Consider the following 24,066-nt stretch of genomic DNA (forward strand, 5'->3'; position numbering starts at 1 on the left):
TGCCCAATATGTAAGCAGCTTTATCCAGGTCTTCCTTTGAAAAACACTCTTCAAACAACCGTTTATGCTTTCCAGAAATTCTACATCATTTCGAATCAACAATATGTCATCCACATATACTTATCAGAAATGTTGTAGTGCTCCCACTCACTTTCTTGTAAATACAAGTTTCTAGCAAACATTGTTAAATAAACCTAAAAGCTTGATCACCTCCATCAAAACATATATTCACTTGACCGAGATGCTTGCTCTATAGTCCATAGAAGGATTGCTGAGCCACCAGCATACCTTTTAAGCAATCCTTAGGATCCGACAAAAACCTTTGATTTGTAATCACATAACAACCTCTTTCTTATCGAAACTGGTAAGAAAACTTGTTTTTGACGTCCATCCATCTGTCAGATTTCATAATCGAAAAATACAGCTAATGCTAACCAGGATTCCGACAGAGACTAAAGCATCGGCTTACAGGTGAGAAATTCTCATCGTAGTCAACTCCTTGAAACTTGTGAAAGACTCTTTCCCACAGTCGAGCTCATAGACGGTAACATTACCGCCCACGTCCGTCTTCTTCTTAAAGATCCATTTATCTCAATGGCTTGCCGATCATCGGGCAAGTCCACCAAAGTCCATACTTTGTTCTGATCTATGGATCCTATCTCGGATTTCATGGCTTCTAACCATTTGTCGGAATACGGGCCCACCATCGCTTCTCCATAGCTCATAGGTTCATTGTTGTCTAACAACATGATATCTAAGACAGGATTACCGTACCACTCAGGAGTAGTACATATCCTTGTCGACCTACGAGGTTCGATAGCAACTTGATCCGAAGCTTCATGATCACTATCATTAACTTCCTATCAACAGATGTAGGCGCCACAGAAAACATCTTTCTGTGTTGCATCACTCTCTGGTTGAAATAAAGGTTCGACAACCTCATCAAGTTCTATCTTCCTCCCACTCAATTCTTTCGAGAGAAACTCCTTCTCGAGAAAGGACCCGTTCTTAGCGACAAACAATTTGCCCTCGGATCTGAGATAGAAGGTATACCCAACTGTCACCTTTGGGTATCCTATGAAGATGTGTTTGTCCGCTTTGGGTTCGAGCTTCTCCGGCTGAAGCCTTAAGCATCGCAGCCCCAAACATTAAGAAACGACAACTTTGGTTTCTTGCCAAACCAATGTTCATACAACGTCGTCTCAACGGACTTATATGGTGTCCTATCTAAAGTGAATGCAGCTGTCTCTAATGCATAACCTCAAAATAATAGCGGTAGATCGGTAAGAGACATCATAGATCGCACCATATCTCATAAGGTTCGATTACGACGTCTGGACACACCATTACCTTGTGGTGTTCCAGGTGGCTTCAACTGTGAAACAATTCCACAATGTCTTAAGTGATTGCCAAACTCATAACTCAGAAAATCCCCTTTTGATCAGATCGTAGGAACATGATCTTATTGTTATGATGATTCTTAACTTCACTCTGAAATCGCTTGAACTTTTCAAACGTTTCAGACTTGTGCTTCATTAAGTAGATATACCTATATCTACCCAAATCGTCAGTGAAGATGAGAAAATAGCGATATCCACCGCACGCTTCAATTCTCATTGGATCACACGCATCAGCATGCATGATTTCAACAAGTCACTTGCCCGTTTCATTGGTACCTGAAAACGGGGTCTTTAGTCATCCTGCCCATGAGGCATGGCTCGCCATGTGTCAAGTGATTCAAATCAAGTGACTCCAAACATCCATTGACATGGAATTTCTTCATGGCATCTTACGCCAATTATGACCTAAAGCGGCAGTGCCACGAGAAAGTGTTACTATCATTATTAACTCTACATCTTTTGGCGTGAAATGTGTATTACCACGACCGAGATTCCAATGAACCATTCACATAGGGTGCATGACCATGAAAGGATCATTCATTGTAAACAGAATAACATTATTCTCTAACTTAAGATATGACTGTATTGCAATGAACATGGATCTAATCATATTCATTGCTCAAACGTAGACACCTGATAACATTTATCTAGGTTCAATACTAATCCCGAAGGGCAGATGGAGCGTGCGATGGTGATCTCATCAACTTGGAAAACACTTCCAACACACATCGTCACCTCGCCCTTAGCCAGTCTCCGTTTAGTCCGTAGCTTTTGCTTCAAGTCACCAATAATAGTAACTGAACCGGTATCCAATACCCAGGTGCTACCAGGAGTACTAGTGAGGTACACATTAATAACACGTATATACTTTGTTGAAGTTGCCAGCCTTCTTATCTACCATGCATTTGGGGTAATTCCGCTACCAGTGACCGTTCCCCTTACAATAGAAGCACTTAGTCTCGGGTTTGGGTTCAACCTTGGGTTCCTTCACTGGAGCGGCAACTGGTTTGCCATCCATGAAGTTTCCCTTCTAGCCCTTGCCCTTCTTGAAACCAGTGGTCTTGTTAAACCATCAACACTTGATGCTCCTTCTTGATTTCTACCTTTTGCGGTCTTAAGCACCGCGAACAGCTCCGGGATCAACTCCATCCCTTGCATGTCATAGTTCATCACGAAGATCTAGTAGCTTAGTGATAGTGGCTAGAGAACTCTATCAATCACTATCTTATCTGGAAGTTTAACTCCCACTGATTTAAGTGATTGTAGCACCCAGACATTCTGAGCACATGCTCACTAGTTGAGCTATTCTCCTCCATCTTGTTGGCTAAGAACTTGTCAGAGGTCTCACACCTCTCAACACGGGCATGAGCCTGAAATCCCAATTTCAGCTCTTGGAACATCTCATATGTTCTATGGCGTTTAAAACGTCATTGGAATCCCGATTCTAAGCCGTAAAGTATGGTGCACTAAACTATCAAGTAGTCATCAGGATGTGTCTGTCAGGTGTTCACAACATCCACAGACGACGTTGTAGGGGTTTGCACATCGAGCGGTGCATCAAAGACGTAAGCCTTCTGTGTAGCAGTGAGGACACTCCTCGGACTACGGACCTAGTCCGCATCAGTGCTTACAATATCTTTCAACTTGGTCTTTCTCTAGGAACGTATTGAAACAGGGAGCTACAACGTGAGCTATTTCATCTACAACATATTTGCAAAGACAATTTAGACTATGTTCATGATAATTGAGTTCATCTAATCAAATTATTTAATGAACTCCCACTCAGATAGACATCCCTCTAGTCATCTAAGTGAAACATGATCCGGAATCGACTAGGCCGTGTCCGATCATCACGTGAGACGGACTAGTCATCAACGGTGAACATCTCATGTTGATTGTATCTTCTATACGACTCATGTTCGACCTTTCGGTCTTCCGTGTTCCGAGGCCATGTCTGTACATGCTAGGCTCATCAAGTCAACCTAAGTGTATTGCATGTGTAAATCTGGCTTACACCCATTGTATTCGAACGTTAGAATCTATCACACCCGATCATCACGTGGTGCTTCTAAACGACGAACCTTCGCAACGGTGCACAGTTAGGGGGAACACTTTTCTTGAAATTTTAGTGAGGGATCATCTTATTTAGGCTACCGTCGTTCTAAGCAAATAAGATGTAAAACATGATAAACATCACATGCAATCAAACAGTGACATGATATGGCCAATATCATTTTGCTCCTTTTGATCTCCATCTTCGGGGCTCCATGATCATCGTTGTCACCGGCATGACACCATGATCTCCATCATCATGTCTTCTTGAAGTTATCTCGTCATCTATTACTTCTACTACTATGGCTAACTCTTTAGCAATAAAGTAAAGTAATTACATGACGTTTATGTTGACACACAGGTCATAAATAAATTAAGACAACTCCTATGGCTCCTGCCGGTTGTCATACTCATCGACATGCAAGTCGGGATTCCTATTACAAGAACATGATCAATCTCATACATCACATATATCATTCATCACATCCTTTTGGCCATATCACATCACAAGGCATATGCTGCAAAGACAAGTTAGACGTCCTCTAATTGTTGCTGCAAGTTTTTACGTGGCTGCTATAGGTTTCTAGCAAGAACGTTTCTTACCTACGCAAAAACCACAACGTGATATGCCAATTTCCATTTACCCTTCATAAGGACCCTTTTCATCGAATCCGATCCGACTAAAATGGGAGAGACAGACACCCGCTAGCCACCTTATGCAACTAGTGCATGTCAGTCGGTGGAACCAGTCTCACGTAAGAGTACGTGTAAGGTCGGTCCGGGCCGCTTCATCCCACGATGTCGCCGAATCAAGATAAGACTAGTAACGGCAAGCAAATTGACAAAATTGACGCCCACAACAACTTGTGTTCTACTCGTGCATAGAAACTACGCATAGACCTAGCTCATGATGCCACTGTTGGGGAACGTAGCAGAAATTCAAAATTTTCTACGCATCACCAAGATCAATCTATGGAGTAATCAAGCAACGAGGGGAAGGAGAGTGCATCTACATACCCTTGTAGATCGCTAAGTGGAAGCGTTCAAGTGAACGGGGTTGATGGAGTCGTACTCGTCGTGATCCAAATCACCGATGATCCTAGTGTCGAACGGACGGCACCTCCGCGTTCAACACACGTGCAGCCCGGTGACGTCTCCCACGCCTTGATCCAGCAAGGGGAGAAGGAGAGGTTGGGGAAGACTCCGTCCAGCAGCAGCACGACGGTGTGGTGGTGGTGGAGGAGCGCGGGACTCCAGCAGGGCTTCGCCAAGCACTACGAGAGACGAGGAGGGAGAGGGGTAGGGCTGCGCCAACAGGGAGATTGAATCGTATGTTGGCCTACCCCTTTGCCTCCACTATATATAGGGGGAGAGGGAGGGCTGCGCCCCCACCTAGGGTTCCCACCCCAAGGGGTGCGGCAGCCCTAGATCCCATCTAGGGTGGCGGCCATAAGGGGGAGAGGGGGAGGCGCACCTAGGGTGGGCCTTAGGGCCCATCTGCCCTAGGGTTTGCCCTCTTCCCCTCTTGGAGGCGCCTTGGGCCTTGGTGGGAGGCGCCCCAGCCCACCTAGGGGCTGGTCCCTTCCCACTATTGGCCCATGTAGGCCTCCGGGGCTGGTGGCCCGACCTGGTGGACCCCCGGACCCCTCCGGTGGTCCCGGTACACTACCGGTGATGCCCGGAACACTTCCGATGGCCAAAACCATACTTACTATATATTAATCTTTACCTCTGGACCATTCTGGAACTCCTCATGACGTCCGGGATCTCATCCAGGACTCCGAACAACATTCGGTAACCGCGTACATACTTTCCCTATAACCCTAGCATCATTGAACCTTAAGTGTGTAGACCCTACGGGTTCGGGAGTCATGTAGACATGGCCGAGACAACTCTCCCGTCAATAACCAACAGCGGGATCTGGATACCCATGTTGGCTCCCACATGCTCCACGATGATCTCATCGGATGAACCACGATGTCAAGGATTCAATCAATCCCGTATACAATTCCCTTTGTCCATCGGTACGATACTTGCCCGAGATTCGATCGTCGGTATCCTGATACCTTGTTCAATCTCGTTACCGGCAAGTCTCTTTACTCGTTCCGTAACACATCATCCCGTGATCAACTCCTTGGTCACATTGTGCACATTATGATGATGTCCTACCGAGTGGGCCCACAGATACCTCTCCGTTTACACGGAGTGACAAATCCCAGTCTCGATTCGTGCCAACCCAACAGACACTTTCGGAGATACCTGTAGTGTACCTTTATAGACACCCAGTTACGTTGTGACATTTGGCACACCCAAAGCACTCCTAGGGTATCCGGGAGTTGCACAATCTCATGGTCTAAGGAAATGATACTTGACATTAGAAAAGCTTTAGCATACGAACTACACGATCTTGTGCTAGGCTTAGGATTGGGTCTTGTCCATCACATCATTCTCCTAATGATGTGATCCCATTATCAACGATGTCCAATGTCCATGGTTAGGAAACCGTAACCATCTATTGATCAACGAGCTAGTCAACTAGAGGCTTACTAGGGACATAGTGTTGTCTATGTATCCACACATGTATCTGAGTTTCCTTTCAATACAATTCTAGCATGGATAATAAATGATTATCATGAACAATGAAATATGATATAATAATAACTAATTTATTATTGCCTCTAGGGTATATTTCCAACACTACATCCCTCAGGTACAACTCCCTTTACAGCCGGCTTGCACCACTGCTCTAGCTGCCCACATCACTCCCTGTGGATATTTCTCTACTTCTTTGCCCCGCACATTCCTCTACTGGCTTCTACGTACTGTATTTGTGATGAGTTTATGTCTCATCAACTAGTCCCAGTAATCTTATTCTAATCACGCTTGTTCAATTTCTTTGCCATAGGGATGCTCATCTCGATTTTGGTGAAATTGCACAAAATGATCCGATAGTCAAAAGGTTGCAAACTTCATTTATTAGGAAGCTCGAACGTTGCCAGCAAATTGAAGCTTGGTCAGGGTTCACGGTTCAAGGGCTAGGGACTGCATGGGTCGTTTTTTTCTTTACCTGCCTCTGTTCCAAAATAAGTGTCAACTTTACTAGTAGTACAACTTTGTACTAAAGTTTGCACGAAGTTGAGAAAGTTATTTTGGAACGGAGGGAGTACATATTTGCTATGATCTGTCAATCATTGAGATGCAATAGCATGCATGTTAGTCTCCTTTGTATTTGATGAAATGTTGCAACGGGCAACCTTGGATGCAAGATACATGTAACAGAAGCTGGAAGCTTCATAGCATTGTACAAATTTATCTCGCTGATAAATTACAGTACGTACTATACTAGTACTTCCTCCGTTCCTAAATATAAGTCTTTGTAGAGATTTCACCATGAATCACATGCGGATGTATATAGATGCATTTTAAGTGTAGATTCATTCATTTTGTTTCGTATGTAGTGGAATCTCTACAAAGACTTATATCTACTAGTAATAGCTAGCCCCCACTACTAGGAATTCTCTATCCTCTCATTGAGCCACGTCATCAAAATTGATGTAGCCATTAGATGAAGTAAATCAGTCCATAATAGTCGTCTGATCTTGACGTTGAGAGGCTCTGCACTAAGCCACATGCAAGCATGCAGAAATACCGTGCCACATGCATGTGAGTGGGTTTTAAATCACATCAACATGTCTGCATGCAAGCATGCACCGGTAGCATGCATGTAAGTGAGCTTTTAAGTCCCATTAACATGTCAAAAAGAAAAATATAATCCCATTATGCAGTAGGAGTCCAGGAGTTGGCTGATCTTTGTTCCTTACGTGGGATGATCTAAATGATGATGGGAGTTTATTTAGTTTGGCTACCACATTTGTCATGCGGTTATAGAGTTTTTTTTGTTCTATGAAATCAATAATTTTGCGCAGAGAGATATACCGTTGTTCCGCGCCAACGCGCAGGGACTCATCTAGTAATATTTAGGAACGGAGGGAGTACTATGTAAAGAGTTAGGTGTCGCACGGTGATAGTGTGAGGTGGGCCATGTAATCACTGAGCCTGCGTGTTTTAACTGCTCTTGCACGCCTCCGCTGTAAGAATGGAGAAAATTGTAATCTAGTAGTAGTATACCTCCTTTCGCCGAAAGCGTGGGACATCCAGCAGTCCTACCACCTCAGTAATAAAGACCAATGAGCCGTCAAATCACATAGACCCAGCAGTAAGTTGGACGGATGAAGCGACCATCACTCTTGCGCTAGTGAGAGGTCGCGTCCGCTCTGCCTGGGCATGAATGCGGCACCGATTCTTTGGAGCGGCGCTGACCGTTTCAGGCGGGAAGCGCGCGCGGGCGATGGAGGGGCTTTGGGTGGGCCAGGCTGGTCAGGAGCGGGCGTGGCAGCTGTCCGCATGTCCCTACTGGACACGCCCGGAAACGAGAGGATGCACCGACTCTCGCGGCTAAAATCGTACACTACACAACATCTCTTTGTAGGAGTAGGTCGATCTGTCGCTCTCTCTAACACACACACACACGCACGCACGCACCTTGGTCCCGTTGCACCTTCTAACGTGACTTATTACACCTAGACGGAGGGAGTAGTAAGTATAGGAGATACGGTGGCACATTGACTTAAGTCGAATACAAGTGGCCAAAATTTGTGTGCATGTTATAATAAGGATTCACTTAAAATAGTACGTGAGCGAATAGAGGGATCAATTGGACAGTGTTCCCGAGCAGTAGCGAGATGTGTGAGGTAAGATACACCGCTGGCGCTTTTAATTTTTCTTATTAATTTGTTTGTTTCACCCTCTGACTGGTGGGACCCAACGTACTACATGGAGAGAGGTAAGGTGACTAAGGCTGCATTATTTCTGCACCACTGTGGATAGTCTTACCACCAAAGCCACATGACACGATTATGATTGAAATCCCAATGACTCCCACACACAAAAAAACACGGCATGCTTGTCACACGAATGCAGGAATGTATAAAAGGTTATTTCCCTCTCGTTGAACATAATGGGAGGGTTGTGTAGCTGGTTAGCCTGTTCGCTCACTCTCTCGCCCTCTCCCGCTGGATCCTCAACGCTTGTAGTTGCTCTCTTCACACTCTCTCGCCCTCTCCAGATCTAAACAAGACTTAGTTGGCCTCTCTCTCCCCTCACTGCTGCTCAAAGAGCCGGCAGGATCCGTCTGCCGGGAAGGGAAGGAGGCTTAACGCTGTCGCCGTCGGCGAGGGACTACCGGCGCAGCTGTTCACTTTCCACCCAGCGGCGGCGCGGGAGGGCCTCCGACCCCTTCTTCTTCGCCGCCGTCCCGTCGCCCACCGAACCACGCCCCAAGAACCTTAAGGTATAACTTACTTACTTCACATGCATTGCTCTAGCTGCATGTATACCATGAATCTAGGACGTGGTTCAAAGAGGAAAGGAGTGGGGGAAAGTAGTGGGAAAAGTTGTATATAGCATGAATCTAGGACGTGGTTCAAAGAGGAAATGAAGGGGGAAAGTTGTATAGCATTAATCTAGGACGTGGTTCAAAGAGGAAAGGAATGGGGGAAAGTAGTGGGGAAAGTTGTATCGCATAAATCTAGGACGTGGTTCAAAGAGGAAAGGAAGGGGCGAAAGTACTAGTTCAAAAAGGAAAGGAAGGGACAAGGCTGTAGAGTTTGAGCAGGACTAGATTTGCTGCGCTCACATAGGGAAAGGCGTCTAAAGATAACAAAACTGGGACCAACACAAATATGCTCCTTGGTTGCTTGTTCTTTGTTGCAACAGATTGTGCATGACCACAGTACATCGGTAGATGCACATGGTGCTGGTGCGTCCACTGTCTTGTGCAACTCATTAGCTGTTGTTAATCTAAGGCCCTGTTTGGTTAAAAGCTTCCTAGTCCCTACCTGCTGGGTTGCAGGGACTAAACATGGACTAGAGGTTATTAAATGACATGCTAAAAGACCATGTTACCCCTAGTAATGAACTAATAGAGACAAGGTGCGATGCGTGGCAGGGGCAACTGTTGGAAAAAGTCCCAAAAAGACTCCCTCGGGGTCTTCTTTCTTTAGTCCCAAATGCCCACTTTTAGTCCCTAAAAGTCCCTCCTCTTTGGTTTAGATGGAACTGACACGGAGTTTTTTTAGTCCCTACACCAAAATGTCCCTGTAAACAAACACCCTCTAATAATGCCGCTGGAAAATTGATGCAATGCCACAGTTAAAAGCAAATTACATGTTTAACGAATTTTATTGTTAATATAATCTCTATGTTAATATTAATCAATGCCACCGTTTGAGAAATGCTACTGTCTTGCTTTCTTTCCCATTTAGATAAGGTAGATGCTTCTTTTTGTTGGCTTCTGTGTCATCCACCGTTATTGACCACTAATTGTTTCCTTTGCACCTCTGTGTAAACAGGGTTATCTGCTTCACCTCATTGCCATTGTGACCTTTTGTTGCAGTACACAAAACACTTTTGTTTTAAGAGTTTTTTGTGCAGTTCAACCAAAATGTCACACCGATAATGTTGCTTGATTGCTTGATCTTAGTGGAACTGCACAAGAAGAGATCTTACTTCCTATCCGTTAAGGTGAATTTGGTTCAGATCTTCTTCTTGTGAGTTGTTTGAATTCCGCATCATGAGAGGTCAGTACTAGCCTTCTTTCACATGATTCTGCAGTGTGCATTCATATGTTGTGCTACTTGTACGATAATGTTGCTTGATTTTAGTGAACTGCACAAATGGAGACAAGACTTCCAATCTGTATGTGCACCGTAATATCCCATTGAGGTAAGATAAGGATATTTCACAACTGATGGCCTATATTTTGCCACTTTCATCATAAAATTAAGTTTAGTACTATACTTGTGCTCCCTAATTGACATGCCAAATCTTACATTAAAGGCGAAGCTTGTTTGTTATTGAACCAAGTGATGAAGGGGAAGAAAAACAAAAATCAACTCCCAGTGCTGTCATGAAAAAGTGGTATTGTCCTTGAGAAGTGCTTCATCTGTGTTGTTTTAAATATTTCCTTTCCTTTTTTTCGAGCAAACAGTGATGCTAGCATTTAGTAGTCCTCTTGTCTTTGCAACAACAGGATCATCTTCCTCTGAAGAAGAATATGGAGTACGTGAAGTGATTAGTTCCGATTATGTCAGGATGAAGAAGCCAGGTCTATCTTATCATCAGAAGGAGCAGTTGAAGGATGGTTACATTACTCCCCACAAGACCAAACTAACTTCAGCTCAAAAGGACTGACAAAATCTCCATTTTTTGCTGTGATGCGCGAGTACAATATTGTTCTAGGATTCTTTCTGGTGAGTTCCATTTTTCTAAAATTGTGCTCTACATGGACCATGTATGTGCCTGTTGAAACTATCAATTCATAGTACAGTTTGCTCTATACTAATCACTTTTTTGTATTTGTGCAAACAGGGGTGCTCAGCTTGATTTCAATGGGAACTGCACAAAATGTTCACGAATACATCGAATCATTCATTTCCACCACAAGAAAGGAGGTGCCGATAAGTTCAAGGCGTTGCAACATATAAGGGCGAAATCATACAAGCTACGCGCGAATTTGGTTGATTTTGGTGGAACTGCACAAAAAGAACAGCTGGTTTATTTAGCACGAGGTGCCATGTCAATGTCCGAACTGATGGCAAACCCTGCCCATTCCACAATCATAGGCATTTGATATTTTGGAATGGGACAACCTTGTCAAATTTTGCTCATTGATTTTAGCAAGACATGCGTTTGATATTTTCGAATGGGACGCCCTTGCTATCAGCATCGTCGATTAATTTTTTCTTTATTCTTTAGTTGTGAAGTAAATATTGCCTCTGACATGTGAGTCACTGAGATGCATAATCATCGATTGTTTTGAATGTTCTCTATGAATTGCCAGGCCTGTGTGTTTGATTGCAATGTACATAAACGTTAAAAACCCGCTCAAACTCTTTGTACTCCTTCTGTTCCTTTTTACTTCGCACATTGTGAAAGTGCATACTTTTTTGTATAAGATTGGTCAAAGTAGAGATACTTTGACTGCAAACAAAACTTGTATGCAGACTAGAAAGGACCGGAGGGAGTACATGTGAAACTGCTGCAAACGAGGTGATCACCCTGGGAATAATGCTAGTACATATTGTTTTGCATGTTCATCCAATGCCAGTGATACAGGAATTCGAACTAATCGAAATAAATTCATTCATACATGGTCGGATTTCATATAAACATGCCAGATTTCATTACATTTCATACATTCGTCAACTAAAAAAGGGTGCGCTGGAGGTATAATTAATTAACCGAAGCTACCCACCTGTGTCCCGCTGAGCCGAACAGAAGCTTCAGTGACTTAACTGTAGGTGCAGTTGCGTAACTGACATGTGGCCTGTTGGGCCCACGTGTCAGTCAGCCAACTACACCAGCAGTTAAGTAGAAGCAGCGTTATTCTCCAGCAGAACTCCCCGACTCCACGTCGCCGCCAAGAAGCTAACCGGCCGTCAATGGTCAACCCGCCTAGCTTGGCTTTAACAGGAGGGTAGTAGCGGTGGCCTTACTTGGACCCGAGCGGCGGCGACCTACCGTGTTCTACTCTTCCTCGTTTTCTATGTGGCGCGGCCTCGTTGGCAGCGGGGTGGGGCCTCGGCGGAGCCGGAGATGTACTCTGTCTCGTTGCCGGCGGGCGGCGCCTCAGCGGAGCGGTGGAAATCCTCCCCCGCATTGCTGGCAGGGTGGGGCCTCGGCTGATCCGGCGATGTCCTCTGCCTCGTTGTTGGCGGGGCGGGGCCTCGGCGGAGCCGGTGGTGTCCTCTGCCTCGTTGTTGGTGCCGCGGGGCCTCGTCGACGCCAGCGGAGCGGGGACTCATCGGAGCCGGCATTGTCCTCTGCCTCGTCCTCGGTCTCGCCAAATAGCGCCTCGCCCGCTTCATTGCCCTCTTTGCTAGCCTCTTTGTAGGCGGCCGCAGCCTTTGCCACCCGCATGCGCTCCCGCCAGCGCTCGAGGCGGCCCTTGCGAGCGGAGCGGTACGAGTTGAGCAGCGCCTCCTTCTCCACCCGCTCCGCGGCGATCTGCTCCTCTGCCTGCAGATGCTCCTGGAGGAGATGGTGGTTGTAGGCGGCGTCGGCCTGCGCCTCCCGGAACTGCTCCTGACGCATCTGCCTCACAGTGTCCATATATTGGGCACGGGCCTCGCCGATGGTCATGGTGCAATGCACCGGTGAGGATGGCACGGAGGAGGGGGATGGCGCCGGATCATCGACTACCATGTTCTCCATTGGGACATCGTCGTCCTCCGACTGCCTGCCGGCCAGCCGGTCGGCAGCAATGGCTGCCATCTCCTTGTGGTCCGTCGTCCGCCCGTCCCGAAGAGCGCTAGAGCGTGAGGAAGCCATGGTGGGCAGTAGTGGTGTGGACAGGAGAAAGGGAACGGATGCGGATGACTGCGGCTATGGCCGGCGCAGCAGTTTATATAGCAATGGTGGGCGGGCGAAGGGATGGACGTGTGGCGCCGGAGTAGCTGCCTCGGCAATCGCGTATCATTAATGTGGGCGGCAGATGGACGGACGGACGTCACTTGTGTTGTTTGAAGGCGGAGCAATCGCCTGCACCGGGAAGCGGGGCGGGCGGCGCTGACTGTTTCAGGCGGAAAGCGCGTGCGGGCGAGGAGATGACTTTATTTGGAGAGGATGACAATGGGGACCCACCAGGTCCATAGCCTACGTACGCAAGTGCCTCCTTATTATATATATATATATATGTATAAAACTATACTCCCTCTGTCTAGGTGAATAAGTCGTCTTAAAAGGTGCATCACGACCTAGGTGCAAGCAGATTGGTGGAAAAGAAAAATATTTCTCTCTTCTGAACACAACATTTAATCACAGCAGTTATGAGGATGCCTTATTAGCTACCCATGCAGGCCATCGTAATTCATAGCATGCAAAGCGCTTTTATTTCTTGCCTAATAACCGCATGGACGTGCTGCGTGCATTGGTCCTTGTCCGAGCAAAAAAAGGAGGAAAGGAGTTTCCACGGGAGACAACGAGGCAGAGGTGGAAGCGCTCGCTGGAGTTATTTTTTTGCTTCCCCTGGTTTCCTGACATCACAGTCCCATACCATTGTCAACCTATGTAGTACTAGTCAATAAACGAGAGAATTGCACAAGAAGTGGTCGACAGCTGGGACCAAGCAGCTCGAGCAATATTTGTGTTTTTGAGGTGTGAGCACTGTAGAGTTTTTCGATGTTTAGCCTAGATATTAATTTTTCTCCTCTGAACAACAACGAAAACATCGCTACAGGTATTAACTGGGCGGGCTGTGGCCCGTCTAGCCCATGCCAGATATCCAGCCCAGATATTAATTTTTTTCAAGCTGAAAATGGCTAGCCCAGCTATACTTTTTTTTAGGAATACCCAGGCAAGGTCAAGTTGTTATTCTCTGCCCCGATGGGCTGCAAATCTTTCCTAGGAGGGATGCATTAGGCTTAACAAGAAAATGGGCTTTAAAAAATAATAAATAAGATGTAATTATAAAAACTGGGCAGTAACTATAAAAAAATGCACCAAACACGTGATTACTTTATAAAATATTATTTTTGGATATTGAAAATTTTAATTTCATTAATTGTTGTGAGCGCAATGTTTCGTTGGATTTTTACGTAATATAAATTTATATTGAAATTGTATTTAATCTGATTAGAAATTTTGGGATAAAAATATTTCGGATCCCATCAAAATGTGGGAAATTTTATTGAATTCTGTTTTGAACGATTGGTTAAAATGGGCTGTACTTTTAACAAACTATAAATGGGTTGTAGTAAATTCCATTAGAATTCAAAAATGGGCTACACATTCTTACAAATCTCAAATGGGCTATAAGTTCTCTGCCACACACTTCTGGCCTTACTAAGTTGACGCGTCCCTAAAAAACAGATTTGACGCGTATGCAAGGCTTTGTCAACTTATAGTCAACACACGGTTCTAGCAGCAGTGGCCGTTGGATGTCCATCCAACGGATACCGTGCTTCTTCTTCAATCTCGGATATTCTAGCTTCACCCACCCAAAAAATGATTCCTCCCCCTCACATCTGGGGTGCACCGTTTCGGAAGCTAACCTGTGGGCCTACTAAGTTGACGTACCAAGGGCTTTGTCAACTTAGTCAATATAAAAGATTCTAGCTGTAGTGACCGTACGATGTCCATCCAACGGTCGTAGTGCTTCTTCAACCTCTGGTCTTCTTGCTCCAGCCACCCAAAGTAGTGCCGGTCGTGCCGCCTGCTCCTGCCTCCCGTGGCCGGCTGTGCTGCAGTGGAGGCCTCACCGCCCCCTACTATTCCCATCGCTGGCCAGGCCCTGCGTCGATGACAGCCTCACACCGCAGCCGAACGAGTGAACCCTCATACTCCTCTCCGCATGGGCATCCACTGCCGCGTCTTCACCGGCTCCGCATCGTCCCCTTCCTAGGCCTCGTCGTCGTCCACCGCCCTGGTGCTCCCGGCGCGATGTGGTCAACGTGGAAGGAACGACTTCCATCGGACGTGGACTGTACGTGGAGAGGCTGACAGCTGGGTCCACGGCGGCAGCAAGGAAGTGCCTCCTTATTACGTGGAAAATAATGATTCCTCCACCTGACAGCAGGGACCCACCAGACGGGCCACCAGTATTTTGCGAAAAAAATCGTTTCCCCCTGACTGCTGGGACCCACCGGACGGGCCACCGTATTTCGCGAAAAACCGTTCCCCCCACTGTCAGCTCGGACCCACCGGAAGTGCCTCCTTATTACGCACAAAAAAATGAATACTCCCCCGGCTAGCTGGGACCCACCTTGCTGGGAGGCTGACTTGTGGGCCTACTAAGTTGACGGGGACGAAGGGCTTTGTCAACTTAGTTAATATGAACGATTCTAGCTCCAGTGATCGTACGATGTCCATCCAACGGCCGTAGTGCTTCTTCAACCTCTGGTCTTCTTGCTCCAACCATCCAAAGCAGCGCCGGTCGTGCCGCATGCTCCTGCCTTCCGTGGCCGGCTGTGCTGCCGCAGAGGCCTCACCGCCCCCTACTATTCCCACTGCTGGCCAGGCCCTGCGGCAACGATATCCTCACACCACAGCCGAACCAGTGAACCCTCGTAGTCCTCTCCGCGCGGGCTTCCACTGCCGCGTTGTCCCCTTCCTAGGCCTCTCCGTCGTCCACCGCCGTGGTGCTCTCCGCGCGGCGTGGTCAACGTGGTCAAGGAACGACTTCCATCGGAAGAGTACTGTACGTGGAGAGGCTGACAGCTGGGTCCACGGCCACAGCACAGTTTTTTTGTGATTTGCCAAGTAAGTCACTTTGTCAGGCCTGTTGGGCTGCAAATCTTTCAAGACGATGAGAGCTTTCATTCGGCTGGCCGAGAAAATGGGCCATCAGTAATGAGAAATGGGCTGTACATTTTTAAAACACATCAAATCGGTAATTAGTTTCAATTTTTTTTCATTTCAAGAATTTAAATTACATTAATTTTTATGCGTGGAGAATTTGTTGGATTTTATATTGATATATATTTATTTTTAAAATCAGTTTGAATGTGAGTCGAAATTTCGGGATTAAAAACAGTTTGGACCGCACCGAAATATGCAAAATTTCGTATAATTTTTTAACCATTGCCACAATATGGGCTGTAATGCTAACAAAAAGAATATGGGCTCCAAAAAACCTTAAGAATTAGCAAATGAGCTGTAAATTATTAGAAATAATGGTAGATGGGATGTATGCTGTTTTCCACAGATTTGAGGTTTTCCTAAAAAAAAGGTTGACGCACAAGCACTGACTGTTGGATGTCCATCCAACGGCCGTCGTGCTTCTTCAATCTCTGCTCTTCCTGCTCCAGCCGCTCAAACAAGGGCCGGCGGGACTGCCTGCTCCCTCCTCCTCGCGGTCGGCTATGCTGCCGCACAGGCCTCACCGCCCGACCGTACTCCCATCGCTGGCTTAGCCATCCCTCTACTCACCCACACCTGTTGTTATTCTCCAGCGACGGCAGACGAACTAGTAAACCCTCGTACAATCGTACTCCCCTCCGTGTGGGAAACAACTGTCGAGTCTTCCCTGCCTCCGTGTCGTCCCCTTCCTAGGCCTCGCCGTCGTCCACCGCCCTGGTGCTCTCGGCGCGGCGTTGTCAAGGAACGACTTCCATCGGACGTGGACTGTACGTGGAGAGGCTGACAGCTGGGTCCACGGTAGCAGCAAGGAAGTGCCTCCTTATTACACGGAAAATAATGATTCCTCCATCTGACAGTTGGGACCCACCGGACGGGCCACTGTATTTCACGAAAAAACGTTTCCCCCTGACTGCTGGGACCCACCAGCTACATCTTCGCACGCAAGGAAGTGCGTCTGGGCAAAAAAACAAAAACGATTCGCCCCCTGACTGCTGGGACCCACCAGCTACATCTTTGCAGGCAAGCAAGTGCCTGACAGTCGGGACCCACCTGGTCGAAGCATACATAGCGTTGTCATTCTGGTCGCGAACGTGTACGTACATACTGGTCGATGTAGAGGCGCGCACGTGTCGTAGTAGAGGCGCGCATGTGTCGTAGTAGGGGCGCGCACGTAGCATGTACACGTATGTACAGCGGCCAGGGTGCAAGAAAGAAAATACGACCACGTATGTGTACATACGAGCGGGGTCTCGAACGCCTACTCGCGCATACGTACGGCCAGGGCTCGTGTACATTGCTGGATCGGAACGGAGAAACAACATCGTCGTCATGTTCATGGGGAGGCAACGGAATGTGTCGTGTTCATCGGGAGGGCTTGGACGAAACAGGCGATGGAAACGAGGCTTGGCGTACCGCAGAACGAAGGTTCGACCGGCCACGTTCGAAACGGGATCCTGTTCATCAGGAGGGGTCTGGCGTACCGTAGAACGGAAAAATGGACCTCCTACGGTCGAAACGGGGGTCCTGTTGATCGGGAGGGGTGTGGCGTACCGCAAAACGGACGAAACGGACTTGTGTTGGAGCACTACGGTCGAAACGGGAGTCCTGTTCATCGGGAGGGGTGTGGCGTACCGCAAAACGAGACTCCACGGGATACGGTTCATCTCCACCGTCGACCCCCTCCAGCCTCCATGAGCTACTGTTCATCCACCGTCGACCTCCTCCAGCCTCCATCTGCGACTGTTCATCCATGGGCTCCTGTTCATCCAGCCTCCACCGCGCGCTACTCCACCGACTACTGTTCAACCAGCCCTCTCCACGGGCTCCTGTTCAACCACCCCTCCACGGGCTACTGTTCATCCTGCCCTCCACCATCTACTGTTCATCCTGCCCTCCACGGGGTGATCCTGTTCATCCAGCCCTCCACGGGGTCCTGTTCATCTAGCCCCAACCGGCTCGATCGATCGGGGTCCTGTTCATCCAGAGGCAACACCACGGGGTCCTGTTCATCCACCCCCACCGGGAACTGTTCATCCAACCCCCCCCCCCCCCCCCCCCCCCCCCCCCCCCCCCCCCCCCCCCGCAAACGCTCACTGTTCATCCATAGGCAGCATCGATCGGCTGCAGTTAGCAGCAGTAGCGAAGGAATCGCTCGATCGGGTTCAGTTAATAGCCATCGATCGATCGCTCGGGTTCAGTAACGTGTAGCCTGCAGTGCAATCGCTCGGGTTCAGTTAGAGACCAACGCCTCGCTCGGGTTCAGTTAGAGCCAACGCCTCGCACACACGTGCGTACGTGTACGAGAGAAACGCGCATCGCTCGGCCCCCGACCTCCCACCGTAACCGGGAACTCCCCGAAATTTTCCTCCCCCTCGCTTCTACCACGGTTTTTTCCGTCATGGACGACCCAAAGAATGTCATGCAGCTGCGTCTCCGGCCCGCCCAGGACGAAAAACCCATTCTCTGTCATGATTTTTTGTCATAGAAGTAGGAGCCCACCACATCTATGATGATACCGGGTTTTGTCACAATTATCGTCATAGAAGTGTCATATGTATGATAGAAAAAAATTCGTTCGGCCCAAAATGTCACGGATGTGTCTTTTTTTTGTAGTGGGCGCCCCCTCCACCGTTTACACCATCGGTCATATCTTCGTAGTGCTTAGACGAAGCCATGCGAGGATCACTCCACCATCACCGTCACCACGTCATCGTGCTGACGGAACTCATCTACTACCTCGACCACTTGCTGGATTAAGAAGGCGAGGGACATCACCGAGCTGAACGTGTGCAGAAATCGAAGGTGTCGTACGTTCGGTACTTGATTGGTTAGAGCTAGAAGAAGTTCGACTACACCAACTACATTGTTAAATGCTTCCGCTTATGGTCTATGAGGATACGTAGACACACTCTCCCCCTCGTTGCTATGCATCTCCATGGATAGATCATTGCATGTGCATAGAATTTTTTTTTGTTTTCCATGCAACGATTCCCAACAATAAGGAGTAACACGAGCCTAAGCTTGGGGATGCCCATGGCATCCCAAGTAATTATCTAAGAGAGAAGAAAACAACTAAGTTTGGGGATGCCCCGAGTGGCATCCCCTCTTTCTTCTAACGACCATCGGTATTTTACTTGAAGCTATATTTTTATTCGTCACATATCATGAGTTTTGCTTGGAGCGTCTTGTATGATTTGAGTCTTTGCCTGTTTTGCTTTTTATTTTGTGTCATCTATTCTTGCTGGACACACCTATTTGAGAGAGCCAAAATTATGCTATGACTTGTTAGAATTGCTCTCTATGCTTCAATTAAATCTTTATGATCTATGGAATTGCTCTAGTGCTTCACTTTTATCTTTTTGAGCACGGTGTGCTTTAGTATTTTTGAAGAAATGCTCTCATGCTTCACTTAGATTTATCTGAGAGTTAGTAATTTTTTAGAATTTCTCTCTTGCTTCACTTAAATCATTTTGAGAGAAGAAAAATTTATTCTCATGTTCTTCACTTAGATTTGTTTGAGCTATCAAAAGCAACATATGAAATTAGTCTCAAAGTGATAGATATTCAAGAGGGATATAATAAAAACTTTCATGAAGATCATTGGATAAAACAAACTTGATTCCTTGTAATAGCTTTGCGATATGTTGATATAATATGTGAGTCATGTTGATGAGTAATTATACTTTAGTAAGAATATTAGTGTTAAGGTTTGTGATTCCCTATGCAAGCACGGAAGTCAATAGTTATGCAATGAAATTACATCCTACTTGTGGTGCATTATTCGGTGTTAGTTATGCTTAATGCTCTCTTATGAGATTTTTCGTTTCTTGGTAGGATGCTTCTCAATCTTTTGCTAGCCTTCATTTGCACTAAGTATGATCACTACTTGTGCATCCAAAATCCTTAAACTAGTTTTGCCAATTGAGTCCACTATACCTACCTATATGCGGTATTCTTTTGCTGTTCTAAGCAAATTTGTATGTGCCATCTCTAATTTTCAAAATAAATTTCTCTTTTGTGTGCTTGTACCGCTCATGAAACGGTAAGGGGTGGCTGATATTTTTCCATGCTAGATGTGTTATTCTCAAGATGAGTGTTTATTCACTTATCATTGCACGAGAGTACGGCAAAGGTATTAGGGATGCCTAGTCCCGAAATGAAAAATGAATTTACTTTATGTTGTCAAATAATAAATTCCTTGGAAAGTGTTGGTATGGACGGCACCTGTGGATTCGATTAGCCGTGGATGTGAAAGTATGGTGGAAAAGGAATAAACTTTATTTTCTGTTTGAGAACCGCCTATGATATATCTAGCATGGAAAGTATTGGGAAGTACTCGATCGTTTTCGTTGACATGAAAGGCATGCCACCAAAATGTTTTATCTATACCTTTTTTCACTTTGAGCTCTGGCACCTCTACAAATCCCTACTTCCCTCTGCGAAGGGCCTTTCTTTTACTTTATGCAATTTTTATTTTTATTTGAGTCTCCATCTTCTCTTATAAAGCACCAACTAAGGGGCACTATGATCGTACTTGAGCATTGGGTGTAGCTAATATGCGAGTGTGTTTCATGAATGGATCAATACTTGAGCATAATGGGCTAGGGATAACTTGCTTTAGTATTGATATTTTGAAAGATATGGTTGCTTGTTGATATGATTGAGTATTGAAATCTTCATGTCAAAACTAGACTATTGCTTTGAATCATATAAAAGTCCAAATGTCCATGCTACAAAGAAAAGAATATGTGATGAACAACATTCCACATCAAAAATTCTGTTTTTATCATTTACCTACTCGAGGACGAGCAAGAATTAAGCTTGGGGGTGCTGATACGTCTCCAACGTGTCTATAATTTTTGATTATTCCATGATGTTATATTATCATTCTTGGATGTTTTACAATCATTTTATAGCAAATTTATATCATTTTTTGGGACTAACCTATTGACATGGTGCCCGGTGCCAGTTCCTGTTTTTTGCTTGTTTTTACTTTGCAGGAAATCGATACCAAACGGAGTCCAAACGCAACGAGACTTTTTGGCGAATTTTTCTAGGCCAGAAGACACAGGATGGGCCAAAGAAGTACCAGAGGGGTGCCCCGAGGGGGGCACAACTCACCTGGGCGCGTCTGGGGCCCCAGGCGCATCCTGTTGGGTTGTGCCCACCTCGGTGGCCTCCCGCACCGCCTCTTTGCTCTATAAATACCCCAATATTCCAGAAACCCTAGGGGAGTCGACGGAAATCAATTCCAGTCACCGTAAGTTCCAGAAACCACAAATCCAATCTAGACACCATCACAGAGGGGTTCATCATCCTCATTGGTGCCTCTCCGATGATGCGTGAGTAGTTCATTGTAGACCTACGAGTCCGTAGTTAGTAGCTAGATGGATTCCTCTCTCTCTCTCTCTTTTGATTCTCAATACAATGGTCTCTTGGAGATCTACTTGATGTAACTCTTTTTGCGGTGTGTTTGTTGGGATCCGATGAACTTTGAGTTTATGATCAGATCTATGTTTTTATCCATGAAAGTTATTTGAGTCTTTTGATCTCTTACATGCATGATTACTTATAACCTCGTATTTCTTCTTCGAATCTTTGGTTTAGTTAGGCCAACTAGATCGATTTTTCTTGCCATGGAAGAGGTGCTTTCTGATGGGTTCGATCTTACGGTGCTTGATCCCAGTGATAGAAGGGGAATCGACACGTATGTATCATTGCCATTAAGGATAACAAGATGGGGTCTATTTCTACATAAGTAGATCTTGTCTACATCATGTCATCGTTCTTATTGCATTACTCTGTTTTTCCATGAATTTAGTACACTAGATGCATGTTGGGTAGCGGTCGATGTGTGGAGTAATAGTAGTAGATGCAGGCAGGAGTCGGTCTACTAATCTTGGATGTGATGCCTATATAATGATCATTGTCTGGATATCGTCATGATTATTTGAAGTTCTATCAATTGCCCAACAGTAATTTGTTTACCCATCGTATGCTATTAGTGAAATCTACGCCCCCGGGTCTCTTCTTTATTATATTTGCCTTCGAGATATATTTTTATTTGCTTTTATTTTCAGATCTATTAATCCAACAAAAATACCTTGCTGCAATTTTTATTCATTTTATCTCGCGTTCCCGCGAGATCTGTTTATCCAATCTACTACAATTTTATCTATCCTTTACCCGTGAGGGATTGACAACCCTTCTCTTATTTTGGGTTACAAGTATTTTTTTCTTTATGTGCAGGAGTTGTTTACATGGTGTTGCGTGGTTCTCCTACTGGTTCGATAACCTTGGTCTCATCATCGAGGAAAATACCTACCGTAGCTATGATGCATCATCCCTTCCTCTTTGGAAAAATACCGACGTAGTTCAAGCCACATCGACGTGCATATGAGTTTTACAGTGAATCGCATATTCCAGGATCATAGCAGTTATAGCACGAAATATAAACTCTTAATTATGAATATGGAAATATAATAATACAAATATTATTGCCTCCAGGGCATATTTCCAACAACAAGAACATTGACAAAATATACAAGATAGCCTTTCATAAATTTCGTCCATAGCTTATTTATAGGTGTTGTGCCACCTTATTTTTGGGTTAGGCCCATGTAATTTCGAAATAATACTTCGTATGCTATTTTTAGAGTTTGTATTGTTGGGGAAACGACTCGGGAGGTGTTTTAGTCCCACCTTGCCAAAGGGTGGACGTAATCCCCTCTCTTTTCCCCTATAAATATGAAAAGGGTGACCTCTCTTCGTATGCTATTTTTAGAGTTTGTATTGTTGTGGAAACGACTCAGGAGGTGTTTTAGTCCCACCTTACCAAGGGTGGACGAAATCCCCTCTCTTTTCCCCTATAAATACATCCCTTGGGGCACCCTTTAGACTTGGGTTTTGTTTAGATTAATGTTTGCTATAGCTGCAACTCGCGTCCTTCGTTTGTGTTCAACAACGACGCCAAGACATCACAGAACGCCGCTTCGATTAATAAAGCTTTCCTCTTAAATTCACAATATTCAGATTGCAATATCAATTTCTTGCTTGTTCTTCGTTTGCCTGCAGGAAATAGACCCTCATGGTCAGGTTGATCGTGCTCCGGCGTGGTCAATAACCTCTCGAAGTTGGTTTAGCGATTGCTAAGGATCGACATCTTCACACGTTCGTAGTCGGATCGTCAAAGTCAACATCCTAAAAAAGATAGTTACCATCTCATTGAAAGACGGGACACCTTTGCCCATACTAGAAAAGGTTTTTTGTTTGGGCCATAATGTCACGAATATGTCTTTTCTTTGCAGTGCAAGGTCAGTTACCCGTCTCGGTCCTTCCATAAAAGCGTGTCCTGTGCTTTAGGCATCACTTGCCATATTATTTTCTTCTCACCAGAGCACACCAGCTTCCTCTCGCTCCCCTCGAATGGAAGTATTTTCGTGAGCTTCTTCGTCGGTCTGACTGCGGGTCTGTGTCAGTGCGGCATCCTTCTTGTCCAGGCGGCTATTGTTACACGCTGAAAGTGGGCGATGGCAGCGGGAGCACGGGGGCAGCCGACGGTTGTTTCTTGTTTCGTTGGAGAAAGGTCTAGGAGGAGGTTGCGATCGGTGTGCCATGGTCTCTTGGGCGTGTGTCGCCTCTTTTGCACTCTCACTGTACGTCGATTTTGTTGTCCTTCGATTCGGCTGACCGTCCGTCCTCTTCATTCGTGTTCGTTGTACTGAAGTTTGCTCGCTTAATTTGCACCAGTAATATGATTGTTTTTCTTTGTGTTAATTTAGCCGTGTTGGAGTGTGGGCATCAAGGCATTGGCCAGCGCCTTGAACTAGCATTGGTGTGTAGGCCACCCTCAAATCCGGTTAGGTAGATAATATTTACTGTTCAGCTTGTTCATGATGTATTGACCATTGCTTTTGTTGTTCTTGTTGAATAGAGATACCCACACTTGGAACTTGAAATTATATGATGGTTGTATATTGGTTATTCTTATGTATTACATTTCATTCTTCGTAATACTTCACGGTCGGAGTCGCAGAGAGGGTTTTATGTGTAAACCCCTCACAAACACTCAGAGCGTGGGCATCAAGACATGAGTGTCCATATTTTTATAAGCTACAAACTGCTTTCGATGGTTTCTAAAAACTACAAATTGCTTTTCTCAAGATAGAAGAAAGCAAAAACACGAAACTAGCTATGT

This window comes from Triticum urartu, chromosome 4 (genome assembly GCF_003073215.2).
Source record: "Triticum urartu cultivar G1812 chromosome 4, Tu2.1, whole genome shotgun sequence".
Taxonomy (NCBI): domain Eukaryota; kingdom Viridiplantae; phylum Streptophyta; class Magnoliopsida; order Poales; family Poaceae; genus Triticum; species Triticum urartu.